The sequence below is a fragment of the Haliaeetus albicilla genome, chromosome 1 (assembly GCF_947461875.1).
Source record: "Haliaeetus albicilla chromosome 1, bHalAlb1.1, whole genome shotgun sequence".
Classification (NCBI taxonomy): Eukaryota; Metazoa; Chordata; class Aves; order Accipitriformes; family Accipitridae; genus Haliaeetus; species Haliaeetus albicilla.
In genome coordinates, this window is record NC_091483.1 from 15,073,192 (window position 1) to 15,098,005 (window position 24,814).

Below are 24,814 nucleotides of genomic sequence, written 5' to 3' on the forward strand. Positions count from 1 at the left end.
AGCACAAATACATCATAACAGCCAAGGGTGCTGTAAGTTTAACGATGATATAACCATTTCAGTCTGTCTTCTATCTCACTTGGTGTTTTATCATCTTAAACTCCTATTGGGATAATGCTGCATGCCTATCAAATGAGACAAAGGCAGAACAGCAGGTATTTTCTGTTGTTTTTAAACTCGGAGGATAAATTGTTTGAACCTCTAAGCAGTGGAGCAGAGACAACGAAAATGGTGTGAGGAAAAAAGAAGCCTCTCAAGAGTCCTTATAAAGTCAGGCCCACATATGAGGGCACACTCTGGCTTTTGATTATCAGTCACACTGACATCCCCTGTGCAAGGTTTTTGGAGGAGACACATTTTAACACTTTGGGATATATGCTTCTCTTGTTAGAACTTTTCCAGCTCCAGCTATTAATGATACTGGAAATGCTAAATTGTCCTAAAGCAGTGCTTCAGGTAGAATAGATAGGCAGCTTTCTATCAACCCAAGGATCCCGCATGCTAGCAGTGACTTCAGTCTGAATTCATGTCTTACAGCATGCATACTTTGGGGGAATTTTCCTCTTTTGCAGACAGACTCAAGCAAGCAGTTTCTGGGCCTGCTAGGTTTTTCTTGTCAAACTCCAGTGCTGACACAGAAAAATGGCAAAAATGAGATGCTTCTCTTTAATCCCATCCAACAACAGCAGCCCAGACGTTTCTTCAAATAGAAGGGATTGCTAACAGTTCTCGATCTTACAGTTTTGCTTACTTACCTGCTCTTTTTATTTAAGACTATCACAATCCAGAACTTTTAAGAAGCAGCTTCTCTAAAGAGTGTTTTCAGCCCTCTCAAAGATTTATAACAGAATACTGTCTGCTTGCCTTAAAAAAAAAAAAAAAAAAGTTTGTGAAGTGAAAGCAGCTTAATTTCTCCATTATACATGTTACTGTGATTCACTGAAATGCTTCAGAGAAAAATCAACTGTTTCAACATGCAGCACTACAGTTCTAGAAGGCAGCCTTAACTTTTTCAAAGGGGAAGGATGGGATCCTGGTGAACATCTCCTGGCCATGATGAAGATGCTGCACTACAACATCTAGAAGAACAAAACGTGATTCGGAAGGAAATAAACAGAACTCACCCTAGGTCTGGAAGATTACTGAATCAGAGCAGAACTGAGATAAAGCATACAAAGGAATACTAGGCAACAACCCTTTATGTTGAAAGATAAAGTTCATACAATAAAACCTCCAAAAATTTGTAAAAAATAAAAAATATTTCTGTGTTGTTTCAAAATGGAAGATACAGGAAGGGAACTATCAGAGACATTTTCTGTATCAATGATCTTTACAATAATTATTTGTCTGATGCATATTGCTGTCAACTGACAAATTTTTCCTCAAATCTAGATGGTATTAAAGAAAGTAAAAGATGCTAGAAATCAATTTTTGCTGCCTACGTGGTCCTATAATCTCTACTCTGGTTCAAAACAAACAACTGGCATTACTGAAATCGACAAGTAGTCTCAGATCTAAGAGTACTGATGAATTCAGTCAGTGATTTGGAGACAGCTGCTATTTAAACATACACCAACAATACAAACAATCTAAGAAGTTTATCAAATTGTCACACTAACACCCCTTCATTTTGTTTTACCTTTTGTACTGCAACTTTTTTTGCCTATTCTTTTTGCTTTTGCCAGCATCCTCTATTTCCCTTCTCCTTTCTTCCCTCCCTTGTTTGGTTATAACACATCACTTTTCTAATGCCGTTATTAAGTAAAAAGGAGAGCACACGATATAACATGAGGCTTGTCCACTGAGTTTGACCAAGCAGCAGATTCATGACATAGTCATGACAAGACACCTGGATCTTGAAAAGCAGCTAATATACAGTAATTCAGTTTTTTGCCCTCAAAACTACAGCATTGTTACTATGGGTTCTCGGTCTGTCCAGAGAAAAAGATTCCATTTTGAGGAGCTGACCAGGAATAGCAGGGTGCTGGAGGCTCAGCTATGGTCAACAGTATGGATCTTAAACACCATTACGGACAGGCCATAATGGTTCAGTAAAGAGCACCAGATTAATCAACACACTGTCTTGCAGTAGTCTTCCTTAATAAGAGGGAAGGAGACATTTGGTTTCTGTGCACACAACCACATCCTGGAAAACCCTATTGTTTTGTGGGATCACATCGATAGACACAGATTCATTGGAAGGAATAGTGAAGGCAAAATTCAATTTACACAGTTGCTCTCTTTCCCTCTGCCGTGTACATGTTCTCATTAAAGTCAAACTAATTATAAATGTCCAAATTCCCCACCAAGTTTTATCAGCTTAGCTGTTTTTTTAATTTCCTGGGGCAAGTGAAAGAGAGGCACACCCCATACCTGCAGGCAATAAACCTGCACAACTCGCTCCTGCTTTGCACTATGGAAACATCTCCCTGCAGTCCTGCTCTGCAGCACCCTTCATGAAAGACGTGGAGTCTTACAGATTGAACCAGGTATTCACAATTTATTATCTGATCGTATGTCCTCTCTAGATTAAGAGGAAGACATTAAGTTAATTCTGAGATAGAATTTAGGAAAATATCCATACTTAAAAAAAAAAAAGGCACAAAAGCACATGCTTATCTATTGTTTACTAGTGTGCAATGATAAAACATCAGAACACCATTTGTTTGTTCACATGATTACAGTTTAACAACAACAAAATTAGTTCCCGAGTGAGGTATTTTGTTATTTACCAAAATTAGAGAATATAGCTAGAGCTCGATTATTGTTTGGCATATAATAAATTTCCTGAAAATACAGTACAGGTTAACTGAGAGACCTATTCATGACATCAGACTGTACCTGACAGTTTCAGCCCAAGAAGGCGGAAGGTCTAAGAGAAATATTTTGACTTCTTGTTTATGAATGCAATTTTTGTTTCAATATGGGCCTACATCAGAGAAAGTCAAAAAGAAAATGCTGAAATATTAAATGCTAGGGTAAACACTTTTAGCTCGTTTATGCAGCATTTCAAACAGATCTGAAAACCAGAAAGATTTCCAGTTCGGTTCATTCCGTCCCAACATTGGCTTGCCAAAAAGCAAAACCCCTACTGTTTGTCCTTGTTTACTTTTAACGTACCATTAACTTTGAAGAACAGATGAAAGGGCAGCTTCAAGCTTTATATCTAATATGCACAAAACATATGCTATTTGGTAATATACATCTCCATTAGAGTTAATCCCAGTACTTCAGAAATCTCTGCTGATTGCAAAAGAATTGGTATTTTCCTTTGTGACTGAGACAGAACACCCGCAAGAATGTTTTTTCCCCCAACATTAAAGAGTAACTATGTGGTAAAACAGTAACACTGACAAAATCCATACAGCGAAAATATAATAAAAATAAACAAAACATTCCAGTTAGAATCACAACCATTTTCCTCCCTGCTGCATTTAAGACACCTACATTAGCAGTTTAAGCGCACCCTCAGCAGTTCCCCACCGCTGAGGCTGAACAGCAAAACCAAGTTCATATTATGTGCCTATAGCCCCTCATCTGCCAAAAGAGACTGCAGACCAGAGGCCGCCACGTGGGAACAGTCCCTTGGTTGTGCCAACTCCCAAACTGCCCAGGAGTCACCTAGGAGAGTGCTAAAATCAGCCAAAATTGTGCCAGGAAACATTTAATAATTTCACTGTATAAAATCCCTGAGAACATGTCCCAGAAACATTCCCCAGTGGTTTCTAATCTACAAGTATGGGCAGAGGCTTCAAGTCCTGCAAAGTCATTCTGGTAACTGTGTGAGAGATTAGCTTCAGAACTGAAAAGTGATGGGTTTGCAGGAGAGATTCTTCTTTACCTGTCAAGACAGCCGAGGCGTTTCTGAAACATGATTTTCACCTCTATTATACTCCAAGCAAAGGATTTGCTATTTCATTCTGCTATTTACCAATGCTGCTGTGCAGTATTACACATCAATTCTACAAAGGTTTCTCTTTTTATCAAAAAAATAGGATTCTAATAATCTTCCTGGACACTCTTCTATAAAGTATTAGGATTACATATATGGGAAATTCTCAGGACAAAATTGCAAAATCTTTCCTGACAAACTTCTCTTGCAAAGTTTGAAATTCAATCCAACGTGCAACCAATATTAAAGCAAATGTGATCTATGTATTCATGCAGGAAAAAAACCAAACAAAAAACCACAGCCAACCCATAAGCCAAATCGCAGGTTTCTTAGTGATCTGAGCATGTGTGAAATGATGACAACTACATCCTTCAGGTAAATTCTGAACACACAAGACATTTCCCTTCCATAAGGTTACGGCACTAGTATAATTGGCTCATGAGTCACACTTATTTCCAGTCTGTTTCTGTCATAGCAAAGGATTTTTACCGAGAATGTGATTATACATTTAGCTCACATAGCACAGTGAAACATAAACGCATGATAAATTCTCTCTTTCATATGTCTAATCAGGTTTTAAATACTTTCTGTTGACCATGAAAAATCTTCATGAATCATCCCTTTTCTTTTGGCAAAGATTTTTTTTTAGCCTTTTTTTCCCCACAGTGAGGACAAGTGGCAAAGCTGATTTAAGAGGCAGAAAAGGCTTGCTGTACAGCTAAACAGTCATGCATGAAGAATGATGCTTAAAAACTCACATTAATTTCTAGATGTTCAAATCTATGGGTAGGATGACAAAATTAAGGTCAGAGAGAACTGTTGGTGTAAACAGAGGATCACTTAATCTATGTTGCATTTGTAATTCAGGTCAATTTATGTGAGGAGGGTGTTGAAAAGCAGTAAGTATAAATTTGAATATTGTAACTTAGCCTTTTATACCTGCAACTTCAGTTTGAGATACACAAAAGGAGGAATGTGACTGCTTCTGATTAATGACACCAATTCACATAATCACTTCATGGGATTAACCAATGTGTGAGTCATAAAATAAATCACAGGAAGGATCTGAAAACTATTCTTCCATTTCAAGTAAATAATGCCAGTTCATTAATTACATTCAACCTATATACTGATACTGTTTTTTTTAAAACAAATTAACAGTTTGAGATCTGATCTGTTCTGATCCCAGCCGTTCTTTGAGCACTAGTACCACACACGGTAGGTGGGTGTATTTATGCAAGGGGAGTTAGTGCACATGTAGATTCCTCGATCGTGAAAAATGCACCAAAAGCTGGTTTCAGCTGGTGCACAAGTGCTGGTACCAGGAGCACTAAATGCAGCAAAGAAAGCTAGGTAGGTGGTTAACCAAAATGACCTACCCAAAAATGCAGAGGCTGGGGTGCAGACTGTAGCCATTTGGAGATTGCACCCCAACAGTCCTATTCTCTTTTCTTGAGCGCGTTGATTTTAGTCATAACTAAGAGTTTTAAAAATGCAAGCAACATCCTACTTGAACCCCAAATGCAGTAAGTTTTCCACCCACTTCCTTCAGAGCAAATGACAGGGCTGGGCTGAACGGTTGGACTCGATGATCTTAAAGGTCTTTTCCAACCTAAATGATTCTATGATTAAATTCTCATGAAGTGCCTTGAAAGCATTTGTTGTCCTTTCTGTTAATGGGTAATACATAGAGAGTTTGAAGAACAAACCCTTTCTATGGGAAATTAAGAGAATGGATGTGACTGTTGCCTCTTGTTTTGTTTTAGCATCAATTTAGAAAACAGCCAAAGTTTTTTGGAGCCTGTTCTCAGAAGGAAATACTTTTCTTCCCAAGTACCAAGGAGGAAGATTGAAGCTGAAATCTTTTAAACAATGTATTTGTATATTTTACAAGCTTTTTCTCTTTGATGTCACTGCTCAGGTTTGTAAGGAAATTATGTCAAATGCTGCTGCAGCTTTCTCAGTAAGTTTCAGACATAGTCTTCCAGCTCCCTTCATCATATCTCAAAAAGTGAATATTAGCGTAGACCATCATTTTTTAAGCAAAAATAGCACTGCACCAATGGGGAGAGTGAATAAATGGAAACCCATACAGTTTTGCTCCTACAATTTCCAGAAAAAATGATCTTTTGAAGATTTGAGATAACTATAGACTCGATAAGCAGGGTATTTACCTCCTGCATCCCTAAGCCTTTGCTAGCAGCAAGGAGTAAACAAACAAATTACAATACAAGGGCAAATATCTTCCTTTCTATAATAATGCTACATTTTCCTTACTGTTACAAAGAAATGAAGGACATGGTTTGGTTCACTGCAGTCACAGTAATTCACAGTTTGCCAAAGATCGAAGATGCAGCTCTCAGGACATGCTCTATGAACTACATACAGGACTCCCTGAACAGAAAAAGAAGAGTTCACTACACTGGCAGTATCACTTAATGATGAGGTAAGTCACTGACAGATGGAAGAAAATGCCAGTGTACTTCTTGACCTGGATTAAACTATCAGATACATACTTTTTTTTTTTTTTTCCTGTATCGCAGACTGTATTCTGTCAAACACACAACCAGTAGTAAGGAAACATTCTCACCAGAGTTATCACTACAACGTCTTGGGAACTGCAGCTTGCAAAAAACTACAGAAATCCACCAATTCCTGCAACTTTGGAGTCTCTGGGATAGAAATATTTTAAGAATGAATGACCCCAAGCACATCTGCAGCAAGCTGCATGTGGAAGTGCAAAACAATACAGCAGTGGGGCTTTCCACTAATGGTGGTAATTGCCATCACTTACAACTAAGCAGAATGTACAACTATTTTAAAACATGCTTACGACTGGGGAAAAGAGGGTGTTTTGCTATGAAAATTCCAAAACATGTAACATGAAATTGGAAACATTTTGTGGAAGATTTTGAGGAAAACTTACCCACCTATAATCTATTATTATTTTCTTATGAAAAAGCAGCAAGCCAGTAGCAATGTTTGAGTATTTCCTTCCTTTCTTCCCCAGGATGGGACACAGAAGGTAGCAGGAGGGTATAAATCTTCCCTCACTGAGACAGTGGAGAGTTATCTCTGTCTACAGTGTGTTTTTCTACTGTTATGTATGCTGGTTATATTGCATGCTGAAAGGAAAACAGTTTAAGAAACATTTCAGTAAGACATCATCTCATGGTGCTCCCATTTTAGATAAACACTGCACCAATTTTCCAGAAAACAACTGTCTTCTGAAATAACTTTAGTGTCCCTGGAACACAGCGCTGAATGAGATTGTGCTGGGGGCAATTTCAGCACCTCCTATTTTACACTCTCTTTATAAGAATGCAGTTCTCAACCCAGTCAAACCTGAGAGACATTAATCCTGGTATTGCTCACGTTTCTGGTCATGTTTTCCTTTAAACACTACGGAAAACAGTAACACTTATTCACATGCTTAAACTGTTTGGCTTGAGTAACTGTGAGCCAGAGGCCAGGTGGTCAAACAGAAAAATCTGCAGTGCCGCCAAAAAGCACATAGGTTGTTAATTAGAAACACTTCATCCTCCCCAAAATGCCCATTACGATGGCAGGCCTTAAAGAATTCTGCTTCCCTTTTAATTTCTAATAAGCGCTAATGCCCTTCAATTATCTTGTAACATATCCCACATTAACCTCACTGGGAATGATACTGCCTTTCTGCTCGGTGAGATGTGTCAGCATTCACAGTCCTCTCTAGCACTTGCTCATGGCCAATGAACTATGAAAAAAATGCAGCCACCTACTCTAGCCTGAGCGGGCTGCTACTCTCCTTGTCTTTTGGTTAAGATTGCATTTCTGTGGCTGTTGGACAGCGCTTACAGGCTTCCAGTAACTAAACAATTTCCCTTTTTGGCATACATTTACCACACTGGTAAGAACACAGCAAAGACCATGGCTTTTAAAGGGCTTAAATTGTCCTCTGCCATGAACACAAATATATATCAGGACAGATACGCAATGTTCTTTTTTAAAGGTTCTCAACCATTCTCATAGTTTTACTCTGAATTAACCTTTACTAAAAACTAAATCGGCTTCACATCACCTCACCGGAGCCCAGCCTACACATGGAAAGGATGCTGGAATCATGCTTGTCTCATTTTATTAGTATTTAATTCTGTGTTAGTTAAAAGTAAATTCTGTAATGTGCTATTAATGTGCTGCTACTGACAGCTTAAATAAAATCAATAAAACAAAAAAGCTGCAATTAAACAGCAAAAGTGATTTTTAAACTTTATCACTGCCAAGCTACAGGCGTCTTGTTATATCTCATTAATATACACAGGGGGCAGAGTTGGCTTGTGCACTATTTACATACCACTAGGTTCATAATATCCTTTCTATTCTCTTACACCTTTTTAAGCAAACAAGTAGCAGAAATGCTCTAGACTATTTTTGTTCACTTTTGCTCTTTGCATGAATACTTAATGAAGCAGGTAGGAGATTCAAACAAAGCTAAAGGCATGTGAGTGCAGGCCAGCAATTGCACTTGTCAGACAAGTACATACATAAATGCAGAAAGAATATTTTGGTGCATGAAATAATAAATGACATTTTCCCAAGTACGGTACATAGTAATGAAATACATGCAGAACACTGTAGAAATTTAAAACATGATAATCCATCCTAAGCTGGAATTACTCCCAGCTAATGGAAATTCCAGTGGAAAAATGACAGTCTTACATTGGCCCAATAATGTTCTTTTGAGTTCAGAGTAATTAACAACTAAAGTAGTAACCAATAACCTGAGAGCAAGGAAAGAGTTATCTACCAAGCATTTGCTTCCCTAAAGAAGAGATACTTTATTTAGAAAGCTTCTTCTCCCTCCCAGTCATTTGAATGATTAGATGCATATTTTTACTAAGGAATACCAGCTATAAATAAGGTCCTTTAAAAGAAAAAAATTACATCAGATCAAAATGGTAGGAAAATTAGAACAATATTTACTGAAGCACTGAAAAAGGTTTTGAAAAAACAACTTCTACACGCCTATCTACTTAAAATAGCTAAATATTTGCAGAATTCATAGCATTCCCAAAATTATGTAAGCTAAAGTAACTTTGTGTCCAAAAGAGCTATCAAATTAAAAAGTTTATATATAATAATACATATAAACAACAATTTAGGACAATGGCACTTTAAGTACATTGCTTAATAGCTACTGGTCTCTATATAAACAAGGAAACTAACAAAAGTGAACTTTTACCCCCAAAATATGAAAGCATGAAGTAGTTATTTTATCTAGGAACTAAGCAGATAAACAAAGGAAGCAGCCCAAATATTGTAGCAGCTGAAGTTTAAACAGCAATTTAACAGTGCACTTTTAACTTTTTACCTTGGTTTTTTTTTTAAAAGAACTTCTGGCTTCCCTGACCCCACGGTAATAAATAAATTGGTGTCTAGTGACAAATTTATGTTTAAAACACAGCGGATAGTGTGCTGATGCCAGCAAAGTCTCCCCCATGCCAAGTTTTGCCCTCCTACCTTTATCTTACCTTCAGTTGTTTACTAGGATAAGTGCAAAATACACTTCCAAGATCTGATCCAAATCCTTCAGAAGGCAACATCGTGTACTCCCTAACCCGGAGCGGCAAGTCTTTAGTGCCATATTTAACACCTTGGACTTCCCATACGTCTACAGAACATCCACAGGATGATTCAGAGCCCCTAAATCAGGTAGTTAACCATCCTCCAAGGTGTGTACTGGGAACATGAATTCTTAACCTAGACATTCATACAATAGGTATCTAAAGTTTTCTGATAGAAACAGCTTGATTACGAGCGTTGCACTGAATTCAATGGGCTTTGGGAAAAAATTCTCCAATGGTTAATTGCCCAGTGGTTTTTTCCCCTCCATCTTTACAGAGCTTTATGATCTCCAGCCCATACTTGCGCTACCACTGCATCACTTACAAAATGAACCACACAAGCCTCAGATTTTCTTTCCAGCACCATAAATATGGTCGAACATGATGGCTAACAACATAAACTTTCAAGCTCACTTGACTACAGACTATTTTTAAAGGACAGTCTTGATTTTTCTCTTTAATGTGAAGAAAAAGAAAAGATTTATGAGCAAGCAATTGTCTGGTTTGGGCTATGTTACAATGTGGTACAGAACATTAAGCTTTGCAGAAGATTAAACGTCTTTTTATTTCTCTTTTGGCATTCCATACCCAATGGAGTATGGATAGGAAGTTTAAAGTTTTTATTTTTGCCATAAAAGATCATTTGACTTTTTTCCTCTCCATTGTAATATGTATTTCATTTAATAAACTTTATAATTAAAAAGCCCCTACTAAAACCACTTGTCTATTCAAGGATTACAATTCAGAGGGGGTTCATTTAGTTCCATTAGTTTTAACATCTGTGTTTTAAGTTGCAGATAGCTTCAAAAGTAGCTATTGAGGTAATACATTGCTTCATTTACAAAAGAAATGGGATGCTTAATGCATTTTATAATGCAGTAATAACAAAGTGGTAGCATTTGCATAAAGCAGCCCACCATAATAGCAGGTGTTGGTCCTGTCTGGCAAAAGGTATTTTCACTTCTGCTAGCCCAGTGTGGGCTCATTATTCCATCTGGTTATATATTATCATAGAGATCAGCGAAGTCCACATCACACATTTGGGAAGGTTTGTTATCTCATCTGTGCCTAGAAAAGCCAAATGCATGAGGAAAGGATGTTTTTCAGTTTAACTGATTGTGTGGACTGTTAGTGGAGAACAGACCGGCCAGAAAGGACTGATCACAACATCATAAAGATCTGCATTCCCTTCTGTGCTTGCGATATGGCTGCTGCGGCTGCTTGGAGCGAGGCACAGGACAGGGCTCACCAGAGACCTCTGATGGCAAATTTCTAGCCAGAGTTTGTTGGTGTAGTTCCTTTAACTTTGCTAGAGCTATTCCAGTTTTATTTCAGGTAAAGGCTGTTTGTCAATGAGTATATTAAATGTATGGGGCACAAAGCAGTATTTTAGAAAAGACATACATGTCCAAATTGAAAGAATTTGAGGGAGACGGTGGCTATTATCACCACAGTACCCACTGGACTGCACAGCTGGGATTGTGAAACACGTCTGTGAGTTTTGCTTTCCAAATGGCTTTAATTGGTTTGATCATTCTCTGTTTCAGAGAATCAGTCTCTTTGTCTTACTAACTCATTATTTCTTAGAATTATCACATCACGATAGTCACAACGATTCTCTTTTCTTCTTTCGGATGTGTATTTAGGTACGTCTGATTCAAACCTAAGAGCTGAATTCCAAATGTTCTTACTATATTAACTGTAAAAGCAAGCAAAGCAGAAAATTTCAGTGTTTAATCTGCTCAAGAGACAAACACTCTCAGAACAGAACCATGTCTGGAAAATACCTGTACTGTGTCTGAGCGCTTGTATAAGCATGCAGGACATAATCAAAACTGTGAGTTCAAGTTCATTACCACCTCATTTCAAGTTTTACCTTGGAATTAAACTTAAATTGAGACTGAAATGAGTTTTGTTATCCCCATTGTGCTGCACAGAGGAAGATTCTTCGTGACAGCAGGAAGAATGATTCCCTTTGGGACTGAAAACATAGTATTTGACACACCTCTGTCACAAAATAATTTTTAAAAAATCAGCTAAGACTACAAATACCTTTCTAGACTACCGTGCTATGTGTTTGCTCAGCTTCTTCTTACCAGTGAATACCCGTTGTCTGAAAGTGAGAAAAATTGTCCGATTTGAAAAATGCGAGTACACTCAAGTTTCATGACCCTCCCTGAAACACCAAGAACAATAGCTCTATCACATTATATGAGGTGACCAAATTTTCCCAGCACTTCTACCTCAGTAAAATCTTCATCTACAAACAAGTAGATAGTAAACCTACAGGGCAACACAGGACATGAAGGTCTCAAGCCTTTGAACGAAATTTTAATTGCCAGTCAAAGCATGCAAATAAATCAGAAACTACAGTGGTACAGAAATAAAGTACTCCAAAACCTGTTTCTTGTCTTGGAAAAATATTGATAAAGTTTGTAAGCTATTTTTTAAAATTCATTTCATTAAGTCACATAATAAAACAGCAACATGTGACAAAACAAAATGCACCAATTCCTAGACTTCTACATTTTTTTTACTGTAATTACGTGCGTGCGTGTGCATGTTATGTGCTGTACCACACAGACCAACATACTTAGAAGGCAAAACTTTGCTGTACGCCATGTTGCCTTGACAAGGCACCACCAAAAGGTGATTTCAATCCTCTTCAGCCAGAAAAATATTTTACTGATTTTTAATCTACCAGATTAAAATCATACAAATTACAGCCAGCCAGACAATAACCTTGGTCACAAAAAATACTCTAATACTTCTGTAGAGCAAAGTAAGCATGAAGCGTACGGCCATATCCACCCTAAGGGCTTCATGAAACAACATAATTTTCCCTTCAAGAAAGAGCAGAAAGAAGTTGCAATAAGAACACAAAGCAGAAAGAAGTAAGTTGCAATGAGAACACAAGACAGTTTCTTACAGAATGCAGCAAGGCAGGTTAACAGGGGGAAACCAATCCTACAGAAGTAAAATGAATACCCCTCTACTTGGCAGCAGCTCTTGGGCCACTTCCACTGCACAACAGGGAAAATAAACAGCATGGTAGCGGTCTGACATGTACTAGCTCACTTTAAGAATGAATTTAAGTAGCATCTTCACATGGCAAATGATGTTAATCTGTGTAACAGAAATGTCAAACTATATTTAAAGCAATTGTCTACAACTTTGCTGATAATACCACTGTAGCAGCAAATTTTTACAGAGAAAGAGAACATAGGGAGCAACCTTCTCCCCTAGGCAGCAAGGCAGTTAAGAAAGCGAAGAGGACTTTATTCAGAATGATATTGAGGGAGGACTATCCACTGACACTCAGGCAGTTTACACACCAGGTCAGCAGTGTCCAGGAGGGGAAGAGGCTTTAAATGTGCAGCCAGCACTGCTGCATGCAGTATGTCAGCATGAAGCCCAAGTAGCAAAAAGGAGTGGAAAAAGAGAATTATTAATGCGCAGCATAGTGAATGTCAGCAAAGCAATGAACTGTATTTATAAGCATTGCTACTGCACATTCAAGTACAGCAACACAGCTTTTATTTAAAATAAACCAGACAACGAGAAAAGTTTCTGTTCAAGAAAAAGTAGATCCAAATTCAATTTCCAACAAAGGAGGGGACTGTGTGGTCATAAGTGACTTGACATCTTTACACCATCTTTCTCCCATGGAAAAGTGAAAAAGATTCAAGTGCATTTCTTTATCTCAACCTTTGCTTGTCAATTATAAGCTTTTTGAGTCAAGAACATTTGACATCAAGAAGTGTTTGCACATCTGCTCAAATCTCAGCTCTTGACCTACTTCTAATACATTTAACTAGTGATTATTAAATGAAAGGCATTTAGTACATATGCAGTTTACCACGTCAGCAGTTGCTACACGGGTGAGAAAGTGAAGAATACAATACAAATAAGAAACGATAAGGTATTCAAAAATTTCACATTTTCTTCAGGAAACAAACTCATGTCACATCTTTTTTATTATAAGATCTTAAGTGAAGAGATAAGACATCTTAGAAATACCTAGCTACATAAACAAGTAGCAACATGTAACTAGTATAGAGCATATTCTAAGTGCACACTGATGACAACAAAAGGTGAAACAGCAAACATTGAACACATAAGAGATTTTTTTAAAAACTCATGAATGAATATTCTAACCAGTTATAACCAACATTATCAAAGCAGACTCTTCTGGAATTTCAGAATCAATTCACAGACCTTTGAGATATTATTGTAACTGCTTGTCTTTGCCTGATGCTACTTTGATCATTTCAAAACCAGCCAATGGTGCCTTTGACAGAGTGCCAGTTTAGCCATTTTTATTAGCTTTCCTGAGGCATTCAATGTAACAGCCATTTTATTAGCTGAAATAAACCTAGAACAGAGATCATGCCAGTCTTGGTTTAACTAAGTGAGCTAAAAAAAATAAAAAACAAAAGAAACAAACCCCCTAACCAAACCAGACTAAAGGTGTTGTTTTTTATTTCCTGGCTGAAATGTATTATGAAAAACATTCCACAACAACCTACTGCGGACACTCCCATCTTCTGCTTATCGCACCACCACAAGGCAGTTTGCTGGAAGTTGCTCAGCAAACCTTTCTGTTGCTGATTACTTTGTATTCTGTAGATGTTCCACTGTCAACAGATATGAATGAGTTATAAATGGATTTAAATAAAAAAATCAACAGCTTTGGAGCAGTGAGGAGTGATTTTTGCAAAATGCATATAAAAAACACCATTATTTTGACATGATTGATACATTTTCATCAGACTTGCCAGTTTACCCAAGACAAAAACTGTTAATCAGATGATCCTAGAGCAAAGTCTTATAAATATATGACTATGTGACGAGATTGCTCCTTAATCCTTGCTTTCTTTTAGTAATCTAAACAAGTTCCTCATATCTGACAATGCTGACTGTTGACTGGGGTGGGTCTGTGGCTGAGCAGAAAATATTTATTTTCTTAAAGCAAGATGTAGCTCACTGGATCTACTGCTGATAATAATTAGCTGCTGCCTTTTTAGCGTGTCTTCCTATAGAAGCAAAAGTTACACGTCAGTGCTCAGTGTGAGGGGAAGGACGATGCATCTGTGTATCCTTGCAACCTTTGGGCACATTGACCGAGTCCAGCTAAATTCAAATGAGGGGCAAGAAACCTCAAAGATTACTATGTTCTCTCCAGTGTAAGGAAATACACAGTCAAGTTGTAGAGAGGCACGGTCAAAGGGGGAGGCTGTAGCATGAAACTGAAGCTGCTTATATATCAGGAAACCCATATGATGAATGACAGGAGTAGAAAGAGAAGGAGATTTCTTATAAATGCCCAACCGTGGAAAAATTTCAGTTGGGCCCCAGAGAGTCATTCCCCAAGAAAGTCTATAAGCCATGAAAGGGTACAGGAAACTTCTAACCACCCTAAAGAGACACAAACCTGACCTCATACTCCTTCACTGAGCTAACTGTATCAATATGGTAAGCTTCAGTCCTGTCAGTAACAGTATTTATATTAAAATCACAGATGTTGGGAATATTTCAGGAGTTATCAAATTACCCCCCAAAAGTGCTATTTTCTCCTTTAAGGAATAAAAACTGAAAGGCTACAAATTACTGATTCAAAACAAGAACAATGATACCCCTAATACAACAATACTATGAAATCTTTTACTCAGGGGTAAGTGAAGCTTCCAAGTACCACAGGCAGAGGTATCTCCTGCCTCACTACAGGTAATCTAATTAGGACGCTGGGTCATATACGCAAAATATTTAATCTCATGACAGAAGTTACAGGGGCCAGTGGTTCCCCTCTCACCTTCTGACCTCCCTGGTCTATGGGACTTTAACTTTGGCTAAGCCTTGCCTGGGATCCCAGGACTCTGCACAGGTAGAAACTCTGCTCTGGCACCTTCCCTGGGGCATTAGGAGCATCTCCAACAGAGGAGAAAAATTCAAGTGCTTTTCCCGCTGCTGGAAGACAATATGCACGTGGCAACATCCAGGTTGGGGAGAAAAGATAAGCTGGCAGGGAAGTAAGTCCACAGCAGGGAACAAAACCAGCACTGCAAATGCACAGCCAAACCAGTGCCCAGTGATTTTGGCATTCAGTATGTTTAGAGTCACAATGCAACTACAGCACCACTAAGTCCCAGGGTTGCAGAAACCACTTTAACTGTTATAACAGTAGGAGTCAACTGTGGAGTGATTTGGCTGTGCATTTTGGGACAACTCCAACCCTTCCTTTGCATTAACTTCCTTATAAACACATGCTTCCTATTCATACAGATTATAGTAGAGGCTTAGGCTATTAAGAATGCAAGTTCCCAAAATTACCTCCCAGATTTATCTCTGAATGATCCAGAGAACAAGACAGCGATATAGTGCTGCTGGCTTTGTTACTGGGTGTAGTTCCAGCCAACTACAGATAACATCATGGAAGTAGGAAATCCGTAATAAGTCCTTAAGAGTCCAAAAGGAAACTCCTTTGGTCACTCCACTACAAACAGCTACCAGGACTTGTACTGCAAGGAAACACTGAGAAACAACTTGTTGCTGCTAGCTGCGCCGGTGAAAGTCTGCCAGTGGTTGCTGTAACAACGAGGACACGTTCATGAAATGTCACTCACCAAATCAGAGCCGCCACAGAGAGTAACAACTAGAAACCACGACTAAAACTCACTCCCGAACTGAGCTGAGCAAGGCTACTTTCAAAGGAGTTCTTCAAAATATCATACACCAAGGTGATACTGCAGGAGAGAAAGAAACAGGGAAACGCTCACGGGGAAGAGGAAATAGAGCAGCAGACCAAAGCGGGGGGAGGGGGGAAAGCAGGGAGCTTATGGAAGAAAACTGGAACAGGGATGCTGGATCAGAAGAGATGATGATTATCTGAGCAGGGAGTATTCCTACAAAAGAAACTAAGTTGGATGAAGGGATTAAGGAAGCCTAAAACGAGAGCAAAAAAAAGACCTAGAAGTATCTGTTACCTGCTTTCTACATAAGCCAGCTAAAGCTGTAGCCCAACACTGCATCATCTTTCTTCTGAATAAATGCAGAATCTTCTACTACAAAACAACCTTTCCAGAATAGCAGCTAGTTGCTACTCTTTTTCTGTGTCCCTTCCAACTTATTCACACTCTGTACCTGGCTGGGACTGCAGGAAGGAAGTTACAAGCTCTCCCTGCCCGTGTTATATTATTCTGAGAAAAATACTGTTTTAGAGGCAGATAAATTCATTAAGAGATTGGATCTGTGATAATTTTAACCAGCTATTGTATGCTATTACTACTCGCTTATTCTAATTTCCCGTTCCTTTCTTATCTAAATTTTAGACTTGGCAGTGTTGCTTTTCCTAAGAGATTTAGCTGTACATGGTCAAAGCCATGGTAATTCAGCTGTGGTGCATGGAGTTTTAACAGATAATAAATATACATGCAGGACTTTTCCCACATACTCTCCCAGAAAATCTTAATAGAAGTGAAATAGAATAGGAACAAGCCTAGTATTACTCACTCTGGTGAGTATAATGCATCTAGTTTCTGATTTCAGGTAAGACCTAGTCTTTCATGGAAGTTCTGAATAAGCACTAGCATAAGCACTAAAGTACCAAATGAATGAGGCAATTAATGAAGTTTTCTATGGATGACTAGAAGAATCTCAAAAGTGAACACCAAACAATATTTTCAGAAAATCTGACTGCTTGCATGCTACATTTGCCTAACCATGGCAGGTGAAGTCCAGGAAAGCTATGGTCCTGTAATCCATGTATGACAAAAGTGACAGAAACACTTTATACTAGAAGAGCTTTTTTAGGAGTGCAAATAGTGTAAGCACTTTCCTTTTCCTTTTTTAATTAATCAAGATGCAGCGTTTACTTTCACTGCTCCACTATTAAGGATCCAAACACAGACTGTGGTACTGAATAGGAAAGCAAATTTATTGGATAAGGTTTTTTCATTTGGCTGGTTTCAAAAACTAAGTGATCATAGCGTGCACCTGGTAATTAATTACACGCCTTTCTCACTGTCTATACTAAATAATTAAAACAGTCACTGAGAGGGAAAGCATAGCTCAATTCCCTATACTCTCATTTAGGTCGATATGGCAAATACTAATATGCACTAGTTAACAGATCATTTACGCCGTCAATATCTCAGTGAGAAATAAGAAGTACAAATCAGAGCAGAAGAACTCGGAGTAGGGTGAGGTTTTGATCAGAATTCATAGAATCATAGCATGGTTTGGGTTGGAAGGAACCTTAAAGAGCATCTTGTTTCAACCCCCCTGCCATGGGCAGGGACACCTTCCACTAGATGACGTTGCTCAAAGCCCCATCCAACCTGGCCTTGAAAACTTCCAGGGATGGGGCAGCCACAACCTCTCTGGGCAACATGTTCCAGTGCCTCACCACCCTCACAGTGAAGAACTTCTTCCTTACATCTAATCTAAATCTACCCTTTTTCCATTATAAAGCCATTATCCCTGGTCCTATCACTACACGCCCTTGTAAAAAGTCCCTCTCTGGCTTTCTTGTAGGCCCCCTCTAGGTACTGGAAGGCTGCTATAAGGTCTCCCCGGAGCCTTGTCTTCTCCAGGCTGAACAACCCCAACTCTCTCAGCCTGTCTTCATAGAGGAGGTGCTCCAGCCCTCTGATCTTCTTCGTGGCCCTCCTCTGGACTTGCTACAACAGGTCCACATCCTTCTTATGTTGGGGACCCCAGAGCTGAACACAGTACTCCAGGTGGGGTCTCACGAGAGCAGAGGGGCAGAATCACCTCCCTCGCCCTGCTGGTCACACTTCTTTTGATGCAGCCCAGGATACGTTTGGCTTTCCGTGCCGTGAGCGCACATTGCTGGGTCACGTTGAGCTTATCGTCAACCAACACCCCCACGTCCTTCAACTCGGGGCTGCTCTCAATCCACTCATCTCCCGGCCTGTATTTGTGCTTGGGCACAAATTTAATTCCATTAAATCTAGTTCTCCTTTGGAGAACTGTGTCATATACGTCCTTAAGTCAAAGAGCAAGGACTTCCTTCAGCAAAAAGATCACAGGGAATCAATGTTTCATTCTTGTTGTCACAAAGCTAAAACCCAAACACGGCCACACGTTTTCTTTTCCAATGGAAAAGGAACGTTTTTTTCTGTAATACACTGCAATTGATATATTAGTATGTTTTACTACTTGGTAGTTAAAATTACTGTCAGGTTCTGAGTCCTCTTGAAGTACCCACCTTTCCTACGTAATCAACGAAGAAGAAACAGGTACATTTCAAGGACTCGCTCACCTAACACTGGTGTCAAAATTTAGAGACAATATAGATTGCTTATGGTTCTACCTTCCCCCCATGGACTGACAGGAAAACTAAGCATTTACTTCAGAAATGTTTGTTTACTGCCTGCTGAAAAGTTAAGTGTTTTGGTGATGTAGCCTGGGTCACATCTCTAAATATTCCTTGCAAAGAGGGGCAAAGGTTTTTACTCTTTTCCCTTGAACACATCCTTCCTCCTCAGTGATTAGTCCACGAATATTATTACAGGTTCCAGGGGAAGGGCAACTATAATTAAAGTTACACAACGCTTTCCATTAAGATTCTACTTTCAATTGTTAGTTCATTTTGCATAGATAAAATTCAAACTTAGAATGTCATTTAAAGAAGAAAAAAATACAGCTTTTTTTTTTTTTTTTTTTTTTTTTTTTTTGAGATGATTACTAGTACCTCCATGCTAAAGAGCAGGATTTGATATTCTGCACCAAGGTAATAAAGGTATGAGAGATGTAACTATTGTAAGAGCCTGCTCCGGCAAGAATCTCAAAACACCTCTTCCTAACAAAGACTTGTTAAAATTCAGCAGGTACATGCTTTGAGGATTCAATCTATGCTGAACGTCTGCCAGGTCAAGGGGTTAGACGAGACTTTTCCTTGCTGCTGTTCTCCCTGGCAGATGATGACCACTGCTATATGAAGCAAAAGCAATGAGGCAGGGGGACTGTCTCTGCTGTCCTCTCTCTATTGTCACTGAGGCCAGTGCCCAAGCTCTGAAGACGAGAAGGAAGACAAAGGCAGCCACACGCATTGCAGAGGAAGAAGGAGAAACCAGAGGGAAATATTCAAGCAATAGTCTGGTGAAAAAGAGGAAGATGAGAAAGTTCCCATGAGAGAGTTCTCAGGAACGACTGGGGTGTTGATCAGAAAGAAGTCTGAAATCTGTACTTGGGAAGAAGTTGGAGAAGCGAGGTACAGGAGAAATGAAACTTCTGAATGTAGTCAGCTAGAGAACATTCCCCTGTAAAACATGGACTTGAACATCCGACCCTAGTGAAACAGACAAAACGTGTGAGACTATATTACAAAACAACTGCCAATTTTACTTATTTACTTTGCCCTGTAGAAGCCTGAACCTCACCAATGACCTTCCTGAGACTGTTGTGGTGTAAATAAAGTATGTTTGGGTTTCCTTTCTTTTTTTTTTTATTGGAGCTTTTTTTTTTTTTAAGTCTTAAAAACCATTGCTTTAAAGACACATTATAAAGATAAATTCTGTGAAATTGAGTACTTATATTAGAAAACCTTAGATCTAACACAGCCTTTTCAAGCTACCGTTTGATACTTTGTCCACAATGGTTGTCTGTAATTCTCCTCCTCCTTCCAGAAGGATGCTCAGTAATAGACCTTTATTCTAAAAGACCCCAACAAGGTGCCAATTGCATTGATACCTATCACATCTTGTGAGCATCTCTCTCCATTTTGTTTTCTTTTCCTCTGCACACTGTTGCTATTTTAAAAAGTAGTAATTTAGTTTTAGAAAACAAAATTGATAGTGGTTCAATGCCCCAAAATTGGACCTTGCTGTTACTTAATGCCAGGCCTCTTTCAACACATTAGGTAATGAAAATCTTTCCATCTACAGTTTGTACCTCAAAATATAAATGTTAAGTTTCTAAAGAACCATCTAACGATGGAAAAATCTATGCTGGAAGCCAGGCTCTCCCTTTTAAGTTTTGTTTACGCTGTGCTAACACTCTCAGGAAAAAAAAGATGAAGAAGGTCAGATGGGCTGGAAAAAAGAAAAGGTTAGAGGAGAACACGTGCCTCCTCTTCTGTGTGACCCCTCAGGCGCTGCATCTATTGCCACAAGCTCACAGGGGCAGGGTGAAAGCTGGGAGATGGGAGAAAGGCAGAGGAAGATCTGCACATGGATCGCAGTCTCTCATCCTGTCCCTTTGCTCCTGCTTCTCAGTCCGTGCAGCCATCACAACACTGTGTTGTTTGGTGGAGGCCCTTCCATGACCAAGGTCCATCTCAGCCTGGATGTATAGATTCTGCCCAGAACATCTGAAAGTCCCTGATTAAAGAGCTATTACAGCTATCCCTCCTTCTCAACTTGCACATCTTTAAGATGATCTTTAAGAAAAGATGCCCTCAAACAGCTCTTTAAAAAGGAGCTAATTGTTTCATAATTGGGCTATCAAAAGCCCATACCTTGTTGCCCACACCATTCATTCTTTGTATTTGTGCTTCAATCAGATTTTTGATAGGCATTTTATCTAAAATAATCTGAAATATCCTTGACAGTGTGTCCTACATTGAGTCAAATTTCATATTCGATGTCTGAAATACCTGACAGGTATTGTGCCCTGCTAAGAATGATGATAAGGCTGAAAGCCTGGAGGCTTCTCCATAGGCAGTGGATTTGTCATTTCATTTGCTTGTTTCTACTTTTGAGGCTTTATTGGAAACATGCTCAAAACCCAGGATATTCTGAGGTTACTCACTACCCAAGGCCTCCAAAAGGAGCCCTGTCACCAAAACATTAGAACTGAATACGTTCAGAAAAGAAGGAGGAAAAACCAACCAACCAAACAAAAAAGGAAATCAAATGAGTTTTACAGAGCTGCTTCATAGTGTGCTGCCTACCAGGGTCCAACCTCCCTTAAGCGCAGCCAGCTCGAAAGATGAAGAGTAGAATCGTGTGACAGATACTGCAAGGAACTTGGGTAAATCAGTTTTGTCTCTCTACTGTCTCTTGGAATATAGTTAACATTGAATGATAGGAAATATTCACATATTGGTGAAGGGAAAAATAAGAAAAGAATATTGATGATTGCAAAAAGTGATGATTTGAAAGTGGCAGCAACATTATAAATATGATTTTAATATGATGTGAATTGCAAGCACTTGATACAGAGGGGATAATATGTTGATTTTCCTCATTCTGCACTATGTATGTCACTAAAATCAATGGAAGTCACATACATATACCAAGGAAACTATAATATGTAGAATTATTTATGGAATAGCCACTTCACATACACATCAATTGCAGCATCATAATGGCTAAAGTTACACCCAGAAGACAAAACCATATATTACACATTGTAGGTGATAAAGCTTGAAATCCTATCCTTGTTTCACCGCATTTTTCATAAGCTGAAAGGACAACTAATGGAAAGATTTTTTGTACAGCTTTTCTTTTTTTAGGACAGGGTAAACATCATATAGTTTGTCACTACAAGACACTGATTCCACTTACAAACTAAGTCATTAAATAACAGCTACTGGCAGTATTTTCCAAAACAGCATTGTGCAATGTGCATCGAAGCAAACACACTGAAACATCTGAAATTGCCTCTCCTTTGCTCAAAATTCTAGGCACATCAGAGAAGCTGAAAAGCAGCAGCACACAGAAGTCCAGCACCTCCAAATTTCTGGTGGCAAGAAAGCACAAACCCGTAAGTACATGCTTCCCTTTTACAACAGCCAGCAAAGCTGTGTCAGCACTGGCAGGAAAAGAAAAAGCTTTACAGCTACACAGGCACCTTTATAATTTTCATATCTCAAAATTATGGCATTTCCAATAAAGGCTGCTTTTGAATCACCATTTACTTTTACAACTCACTTTGTTTCACAGTACTCCATCTCCTACTGTTAACTCTTGAAAGAGGCCTTTCAAAGATCAATCCAGTCTGTTAGGATTCTGGGTGTTAAAATTGAATTTTTCCCTTCTACTTGTTCTTTTGAAAGGTTTAAAAGTGATTTGTGGCAATCAGCATAAAGGGATTTGATTGACAGAGTTTAACTAAGTGATCTAGAGAAGATTCATCAGGGGAAAATTGCTGAAATTATAAATTAAACTGCAAACAGAGTTTTTCACTGTCTGCTCTTAAAACAAAATAGATTCTTTTAGATGTGAAAATCATTCTAAAAGCTTCTACAAGTAGTCAATGAAAAGCTTAGAAATGCACAGTGTAATCTTTCAAATAACACTCTGCAGTAGTAATCAAATAAAAAGAAGGGATAAAAGGGCAAGCAACACAATGACTACCAAACAAGTCTGTTGACCTCATTCACACAAACCTCAAAAAAAGTAGCTGCCAAACTTCCCTCAAGTAAAATACAGGAGATTTAGTTGAAATGCCATTGTATCTCTTCCTGTGGAAATGACGACTTTTCTTCCCCCCTCTTTTTTGCCTGGCTGTTCTTTCCTTCCCAGCTTGCTCTCTCAAATTGCCTTTCTCTGCAATTTACCTTTCTCCATCTGCCTACAAGAAGAGAGCCCCGCTGGAGGCTCCTTGCCACACTACCTCGTCAGTGGTGGGGACGAGGAAAGCCTGCGTCACCTCCAGCACTGCTCCATCAGCACCTCCAGCAAGACGGGCGGTGGGGAGGGAGACACACTCCCTGCTGAATGTCTGTAGCACCAAAGATAACAAAAAAAGCACCCGAAGACAGCTCTTAAAACTGTCTGACCAACTCTCGATGAGAGTACCATAGAGTTAAGTACTACGTGTCCCCATTTGACGTTTTTATTCTTCTGTTCTGAATTTTGGGGCTTTCAGTCACCAGCTCATAAGGAAAAAAAAAAAAAAAAAAGTTGCTTGCTCGTTTTTTTTTTTTTTAACTTCCAGTTGTGTGAACAGTGTTATACAGACAGAAACTAGCATAGGTAAAAGATCTATTTATTTATTATCCTGGTGATGCATGTTATTTTGTATGCTACTGCCACTTCTTGCTGGGCCCTTGCTTTAAGTCCCATATAATCCCACCACCCAAGTCAAAATTATTACCTTCCATCCCACATAGCATCTACTTCAGTTCAAGGCTGTTTCAAATTCATTTACAGGATATTAGCAGGATAAAGCTTTTCTCTGTTTAAAACTACAGCAAAAACATAGAATTAACATGTTTGTGATGGTGCTTCAACCCATCTGTTCATTTATTTTTTAAGTTTTCTCCAGATTTTCTGAGCTTTTCACCATTGTTTTGTGACTCCAATTTATTGTTATCTGCAAATATAACTAAGATGTTAATATTCTCAGCTTTCAAATCAGTTATGAGACATAAAAGCACTCAAAGTCGCTTACATTTTAGTCTACAAAAGCCTACGACACTTTTGTACTAACAAGTTAGTTTGTATAAATATCAGGGCTTTTTTTTTTTTTTTTAATCAGGTTTATATCTGTGAAACTTTTCCAATCTTCTACTCAATGCTATTCTATCATAATAATGATTTTAAATAATTAGTTCGCCTGTATCTGGTAACTTACTGCAGCTTACACACTTTTGTATTTATTGGAGACATAAAAGAAAAAAACAATATTTGAAATGCCAACACAAATGAAATTTAACACAGAGAACTCAGAAATTTTTCATTAATGGTAAAACATGTAGTTATGAAAGACTGCACACAGGTCATTCATTCACTGAAATACTGCAGAGACTAAGGGATTTATGCAAGCTAATGATACATACAAAACAATACACCTCAGCTTAATACATCAAACTACACTAGCACCTTGCAAACCATCTAAGCCATCTCAGTCCTCTGCTCAATTACTCTTTGTAAACATTACCTTTTTTCTTTAGAATATCTATCTTTGCCAAAAGACAAAAGGACCCTACATGTTTAAACCTACAGTATTAATCTAGACATTAAGCACTGAATCTAACAATACTAAACATTAAGGTCAAGAAGTATCAATTACAGACTTTAAACATGGTTGTTTACTTAGTATGATCTTTGCAAATCCAACATACAAACAATTTGTGTTTCACATAAGTGCAAGATATGATTCAGTTACTTCTTTGCAGGCTGACCAGAATATTTTCGATTAGTTTTGCAGCAACCTTTGTTATATATTATTTGAATGTTGTGGATCCATTTTTTTAAACTCTTATAGAAAATACAATGCAATACTCATTAAAGCCAATAATGAAACATTCCTTAGAGAATATAACATCTGGATTCATTTTATGATCAAAACTTGTTTGCTTTTGCTCAATGTTTTTTTTTTTATTCATTAAAGATTGAGATAATTGGAA

General features: G+C 38.4%; 1 protein-coding gene across 9 annotated transcripts in view; it reads right to left on the reverse strand.

Annotated features, from left to right (window-relative positions):
* Positions 1-24,814, reverse strand: part of INPP4B (inositol polyphosphate-4-phosphatase type II B) — a 339,117-nt gene that overhangs the window by 10,001 nt on the left and 304,302 nt on the right. The gene's annotated exons all lie outside the window — the stretch shown is intronic.